Source organism: Pinus tabuliformis, chromosome 5_2, assembly GCF_031772625.1.
Source record: "Pinus tabuliformis cultivar Carrire ecotype Pingquan chromosome 5_2, CPIR1, whole genome shotgun sequence".
In the NCBI taxonomy this organism is placed as follows: domain Eukaryota; kingdom Viridiplantae; phylum Streptophyta; class Pinopsida; order Pinales; family Pinaceae; genus Pinus; species Pinus tabuliformis.
Genome location: NC_142306.1, coordinates 1,118,717,106 through 1,118,724,902, shown reverse-complemented (window position 1 = coordinate 1,118,724,902; position 7,797 = coordinate 1,118,717,106).

Below are 7,797 nucleotides of genomic sequence, written 5' to 3'. Positions count from 1 at the left end.
CTGAGGGAAATGAGTTCTTTAACCTAATCTTGTCCTGAAATTAATGCAAGAAGATATTTATTTGAGCTGAGCTGGAGGCAGCTGCATCAAAATGAGTTAATATGGTTTCCTTGGTGGCTCGGTGCAGTGAGGCGGTTCTGCTGCTTTTAGGTGGCTTTTATGTGCACTAATCCCGATCCGATGAGCTTTGAATGGCCTTTACTTCTTCTTTGACTTTGATGGAGGCCTTTAATGTTCACCTGCTTTGATATTGCCGATCTGATACTCTTTGCCGCTTCACTGATATTATTTAATTGAATCTGGGCTTTATCTTTCCTTTGATACTCTTTAACACTTGAATCGGGCGACCTTCTGTCCCTTGATATGCTTGAAACTGTCAAATTGCCCCCTTTTTGCCCTTTCAAGGCAAAAATTACTGCTGCAAATGCTTTTCGTGGCCTCTAGAATACTATCGGCACTGGCCGATTGAATATGAACATACATGAAGAAATCTTGTTGCCTCCCGTGAATTTTTGGGTTTTGCAGGTAGCCGAGCCATGAGAAGCCCTCCATTTTGATCAATTTTTCTTAGCGATGCGCGATTACTGCCTCTTTTTTTCGTTTCAGGCCTTCTTTGACACGATTTCGTCCTTTGCGCCTTTTTTCGTGATGACGTCAGCGTGACGTCAGCAGCAAGTCCTGGTACGGCAGGGTGATGTGGCAGCTGACTGGTTTGACGACGTGGCCCAGGACACAGTGGCAGGGTAGGGACGGAGGCAGATGCGGTGGCAGTGACACGTAGCAGTGGCGGGTTGACGCGGAGGTGACGTAGCGCTGTCGTCAGGGGAGGAGAGATAGAAGGCGATTTGTGGTTTCATCGAACCGCCTTCTGTACGAGGGCGGTATGTGTCAGAGGGGCTCCAATACAATCGCGTGGAGACACGCGTCTTTTGTATGATAAGAAACCGCTAGCCTATCGGAGGCTAAGCGTCGGACGTCGGGGCGGCTCCGAAATGCACCTGGGTCATTGGATGGGAGGGTAGATCGGAGGGCCGACGGAGCGCGGAGCTGGTGGCAGGTTAGTGTACAGGGGCCCGCCATATATTTGATTTATTTATGTGGCGGGGGGGTCAAAACTTTGGGTTTGTGGGTTATGCACTGGTGGTGTTTAATGTTTATTCAAACATTTTAACACTAAACTTTAAACGATGAGCGTGAGAGGGTAAAAATGATGAAATGTTATGGGTAAAGGGGTGAGGAAAGAGGTTATTAACTTAACGAAATGTTAAGTTAATCCCAGGGTTAGGACACGGAAGGCTAATGCTAAGCCCCAAATGAACTCAGCATTTCCCCAAACTGATGTTATAGGGCTGTAGTGCCAGGGGATGGGAATATGTACATAGGGGAGCTATTTAGTGCTTTTTAGTAAGGGGAAGGGGAAATAGATAGGGATTTATATAATAATGTTAGAAGTTAATATGAAAATGACAAGAAAGCAGCAAGTTTAGAGATCTTAGGCCACTTAAAAGGGAAAAATGACTTATAGAGTGAATAAGAGTACTCCTAAGCAAAGAAAACCTTTACTTAGGCCAATGATACGACAAATGATGAAACTTAAGAGATATCAAGTAGATCTTGACCTCTTTGGGGAGGTTAATGAATGATTTGGGGAATAAGAAGAAAGGGAGTTAGACATGCCTCGCTTGAGCTCCTCCAAATGAAAAACTGCCTCATAATTGTGATCTGAATAGATATAACACTTGAAAACATGAAATGGATCACATAGCTTGATTCTGCAACCACAAAACTACTTACCCAGCCTACTTACCTAGCATTTTTTCTTCTTTTTGAATGGGTGCACTTAGACTTGCAGACCCTGATTATCTTCTTTTCTTTTGACTGCCCTCCTATCTAAAATCAACCCTTATCTCTTCCAAGGGCCCAGATTAAGCAGTTGGGCTCCTTCATTTCTCTACCTAGCTACTGATCTGCCAAGCTTAAGCTGTTTGGATAGATATTCATTCTCTATCTTCTAAAACAAGCAATTTAAACCTAGGGAAGCCAAGATTAAGCTGTTTGGCATTCCCTTAACTGTAAAAACTCTTCAAAAATGGTATGATTCTTCAAAATGGAACTTCTTGGAAATATGGAACCTTGTAGCATGAAAAGATGACATATTTGGCATGTAAAACAGTCAATCATGAAATATGAAACCTATTGCAATAGGAGGCTAACAGTGGCTCCACTTGGGGATGGTTTTTCAGGATGAAAAGCCAAGAACAGCAGGTCATAATGCCTTGATCTTCACTTGTTGCTGTAAACTGAAATTCTCCTTCTTGTTAATGCCTTTGACTGAATTCTTATAAGCTGATATGTAGTATCCTTTTGAGCTGAATTGCACAAAAATTACAGCTCTGCTTCTTGCCTTTTGGGTCCTTGTAAACATATTGAAATCTGCTTGAGCACTTCTTTGGATTTATTTCAAAAACAGAGATCTGAAATAGAGCTTTGTTTGATCTTTCCTTCAAAATTTGCTGTGTTGTTCCCTCTTATTTGTCTGCTATAAGAAAAAGTGTTGAAAATACAAATATTAATGTACAGATAGTATACAGAGCTGTGTTGCATTCAACAAAAGGGATCATGATAGTGCTTTAGCATTCGGCCATTGACAGGGCCTTCTTCAGCTGTGCTGCCATCCAAACTCTTCAGAAAATATGTGTTGTTGCCTTGAACAACAGAAATAACAAAGGGGCCTTTCCACAGGAAATCAAACTTGCCATGCTTTCCTTTGTCTTCTCTTCTTGAATCCCATCTTAAGACTTTGTTTCCTATGTATAAATCTTCAGCCTTGGTTCTTTTGTCAAACATTTTCTTGAGCTTCTCTTGTAAAATCTGAGCTTTGTCGTACACTTGCTCTCTTGTTTGCTGCAAATGGATGGTTTGGTTTATTCTTCTTTGGATATCATTTGGCTCTGCTTGAATCTCTTGCAGCAATTTGATAATAGGGATTCCCAAAGGAGAGGGGAACTTGGCCTCCATGCCATAAACTAACTCATATGGGCTCATCCCAATGGATCTCTTGGTTGACAATCTGTCTTCCCCTAGGGCCTTTACAAGCTTTTTGTGCCAGTTCTTCTTGTTCTCCTCCAAGACTTTCTTAATGATGTTAATCAGACTCTTGTTGGATGATTCGGCCAAGCCATTACCTTGAGGGTAATAGGCTGTGGAGTGACCTAAGGTAATGTGGAATTTGTGGCAAAAACTGATCATTTTCTTGGATTTGAAGGCAGCAGCGTTATTTGTAATGATCTTCTCACGACAGTCAAATCTGGACAAAATATTGGTTTCAAGGAATTGGATGATGGTGGAGTCATTGGCTTGCCTACATGGGATGGCTTCAATCCACTTGGTAAAGTAATGTGTGGCTATTAGAATCCACTTATGCTGGTGAGAAGAGGATAGATGGATTTCTCCAATGAAGTCAATACCCCATTGTTGAAAAGGCTTCTCGAATGAAATGGGCTTAAGGGGCAAGGGCAGAAGCTTTCTTTTGCCTTCAAAGATTTGGCATTTGTGGCATGAAACATCGAAATTTCTAACATCAGCAAAGAAAGAGGGCCAATAGAAACCAGCCCTTAGTATCTTATCAGCAGTGGACTTCCAATATAAGTGCCCTCCACAGTACCCTGCATGAAATTATTTCATGACACTGTTAGTTTCACTCATAGTTAGACAATTCAACAATATTCCTTCATGATTTTTCCAAAACAGGGCACTATCTAAGACACAAAACTTTGATGTTTTCATCTTTAAAAATCTCTTTTTGGTTCTAGACAACCCTGGAGGAGCACACAGGTTTAACAATATAAAACATATATCATCATACCATGGGGATTGCAAAAAAGCTTGACTGATCTGTGGAGTCGCCAGCTCCTGTTCATTATCCAGTTGATTAATGTCTAAGGCTTTAAAATTGGTTTCGGACATCAGTTTGGCTAAACCTTGTCCCTTTATCAGCTTGGTGGGTTTTATCTCAATGTCATACTCAAGGATATTGGCAATCCATTTGCCTCTTTTGCCTTCTATGCCCTCTTGAGTTAATATGTCTTTTACAATAACATTTGGCACATAAGCAATCACATGTGAATGTAAAATGTAAATTCTGAAATCTTTGATTGCTTTAACAAGGGCATATGCTTGCTTCTCCATGATTTGGTACTTCAAGGGTGCATCTCTAAGGGCTCGGCTGAAAAATGCAATTGGATTTTCATTTCCCTGATCATCTTTCTGCAAAAGGACAACAGCAATGGTGTGTTCAGATGCAAATGAAAAAATGATGAAATCTTTATCAAATTGAGGACTTGTGAGGACTGGGGCTTGGGTTAAGGCAGATTTTATGCCCTCAAAGGCTTGTTTGGCCTCTAAAGTCCATTTTACCTTGGAATCCTTCTTTAACATTTTATTTAGCATTCTTATCAGCTCGGCCAAGTTTGGGATAAATCTCCTTAGGAAATTGATCTTTCCTAGGAATGCTTGCAACTCTTTGATGTTTCTTGGATAAGGGATTTGAAGGATGGCTTGAATTCTTTCAGGATCAATTCTAATCCCATATTTTGAAATGATATGGCCTAGCAATTTGCCTTCTTCTAGGCCAAATAAAGACTTCTTGGGATTCAAGGAAATGCCATATTTCCTACCTGTTAGGAACACTTGTCTCAAATGTTTTAGGTGCTCTTGATCAGATTTTGAGAAAGGAGTAAGGTCATCAAGGTAAACCACTAGGAAATCATGGATTTCCTTGGCAAATGCAATGTCCATGGCCCTTTGAAAGGTAGCACCTGCATTCTTTAGTCCGAAAGGCATCTTCACATACATAAATGTTCCCCACGGTGTTGTAAAGGCTGTCTTGTCTTGGTCATCCGGGTGAACAAGTATTTGATTAAAACCTGAAAAGCCATCCAGCAAAGAAATTCTTGAAGACCCCAATACTCTTTGTAGAATTTGGTCCATTTTTGGCAGTGGGTGGTGATCTTTAAGGGAGACTTGGTTCAGATTTCTTAAGTCCACACATAGTCTAATCTCCCCCGTTTTCTTCCTTGTGGGAACAAGATTGGATACCCATTCTAAAAATCTAATGGGTGCTATGATACCAGCCTCAAACATTCTTTTCACTTCTTTCTCAATCAAAGGGAGAAGCACAGGATTGATTCTCCTTAGTTTCTGTTTGAAGGGATTTTGATTTGGCTTTAAGGGAATGGTATGTTGAATAACGGAGGTGTCATAGGACTTAAAGTCCTCATAACTCCAGGCAAATACATCTTAAAACTCTTTAAATAAATCAACATATTTTGGTTTTTGATCGGGAGGCAAAGACTTGGACAGTTTAATCATTTTGGGCTTCTCTGTTGTCCCAATATTACAGTCTTCCACAGCAGCGTTTAAGGGCTGCATCTTTGGCTTTTTGGGGACATCGTTTGAATCAAATATGTCTTCTAATGGAGTGAGGCCAGCAGGTAGAAAATTGTCTTTTAACTCAATCACTTCGGCCTCTGCTTCAGCTATTTCATCTAAATGCATTTGCTTCGGCTTTTGCATGTTTTTCTCATCAAAAATGGTTGGGTGCAGCATTTGATTTGCTGCTTTAGCTATTATAGTTTGCTCATTTTGGCTCATTTGCTGTTGTGGGTCATTCATGGCATCTTCATCAATGTTTAAGCTTGAAAATTCTTGCTGTAAGGTAAGAAAATTGTTGATTTGAGCATCATCCTCAAACACTTGCCAATCTTTGATATTGTTAGGGACAGTAGGCCTGTGCTTTATCTTAGCAGAAAAGTGGTAATTGGGCTCAAAGGGCAGCTTGCAAGTGCTAGCAAAAGTAGCTAGACTATGAGCATGCATGTTATGGCTTCTAGAAATCTTAGCAATCTTGGATTCGGTGAAGGAATTGAGTATTTCTGTGGTAGCAGACCTATAAGCTCTTAGCCTATTGTCATTAGTAACAAAGTTACCTTTCATCTGTTGAATGTATCAAATCGGAGTCACCTAGAATGGACACTTTTGCAGCTCCTAGAGCTTTGAGCAGTTTAAGGCCTAAAAGGAGAGCCTCATACTCTGCCATGTTGTTGGTGCATTTGAAGTTTAGTCTGTAAGCATGACCCTCTGCATGGCTGTTATGTGTATTGTGAATCCATATTCCTGCCCCTGCTCCTAGCTTATTAACAGAACCATCAAACTCTAAATACCATGTGATTTCTTGCTTGTGGTTAGTATTAAGAGTTTCAGTCATTTTAGGATTGGGCGGACCTAGGTTTTGTGCTTCATGTGGTTCTTCTTGTATGCTAGTTGCACTAATTGTTTTAATAGTTTCACGGGTATGGGCAACTGACTCTTGATTGATGCATGTTTCTTGTTCTAAAGGCAAAGGCTTCTCATCAGTGGGAGGGCAGCTATCATTATTGAACAATATAAAGGAATCCATATCAGAATGGATTGAGTAAATGGGAAAGTTTTGGGGTTTTTCCTCACTACTTACCACATACTTCATCAGTGTTTCTCTATACAGTCTCTTTGGTTGCCCAAAGACTGAAATAGTGGCATAGGAGAGGTCTAGTTGGAGAGATCCTTGGAGTTTTTCTCCCCAAGATCTTGATAAGAGCATGCCATACTTTGGTGGAATGTCAGCAACCACCACGTCCATTAGGATCGTTTTGTTGGGAAATTGGACTAAAGACACACAAAGGTCTTTGATTAAGCCTAAACACTTGACCTGACTAGAATCAAATGAGAATAAGTCTTTGTAGGGTCTAGTGACATCAAGGTTTAGCTTCTCCATTACAACTTTGGGCATTAGATTGTGTGAAGCACCTGAATCAAACATAGCATTGTGCAACACTTTATCATGAATGTGCAAACTGACATAAAAGGGTAGAACAACTCCATGTCCTGATTTACCATTGACTTCAGGACCAAAAAGTAATTCAGGTTGATTATCTAAGATATTAACATCATCCCTGTTCTCTGGCATTTGCAGTGATCTTTTGATTTTCTGTCTGTACACATCATGTTTGGCAAGCTCAGAGAGAGGAATAGATATCTTTAATTTACCAATTTCTGCTTCTAAATCAAAAGGTTTTTCTGACTGTGTTTTAGTATTGTGACTGGCAGATTTTCCCTTTTCAATTATATCTTCAGTGATCTTCTCTTGGTTATCAGTGATTTCTTGAGATTATTCTGTTTTGGGAAGGCCTTGAGGAGTGCTATTTACATTGTCTTTTGAGGGAGAGGATACAAAAGGCTGGTTATTAGAGGGTTGCATGTGAGATACATCCTCTATGGTCACTTCCTTTAATTTTGGGTCTGTTTTATCAGCAGGTTCTGTGATAGCGGCCTTGTCTTTTTCTTTCTTAGCTTGCTTGGCATCCTTTGGCTTGATGGGATTAGACACATCAATGGTTCTTGTTCTCAATTTGTATTGTTTATGGACTTCGTAGACAGCTGAATCATATCCTTGTTTGAAGTCAAATGACTCTCCAGACTTGGTCTGAAATTGCTTTATATCATGGTCATCTTGGTCTTCTTGGGTTAGAAATACTTGTTGTTCACTCCTCAAACCCATCAAGTTTATGTGAGTGTCCTCTATCTGCTCACTAGATGTGGATGCTTCAGCATAGTTTTCATGAAAATGAGGTCTTATATCATGGTCAGGACTTGCCCTTCCAACATTTGGGTTCTGATTTTTTCTAAAGTTTGGATTTCTGATAGGATTGTTTTGTTGTCCTTCCCATGAGGCTTTTCTTTCAATAGTTCCCATTCTATTTT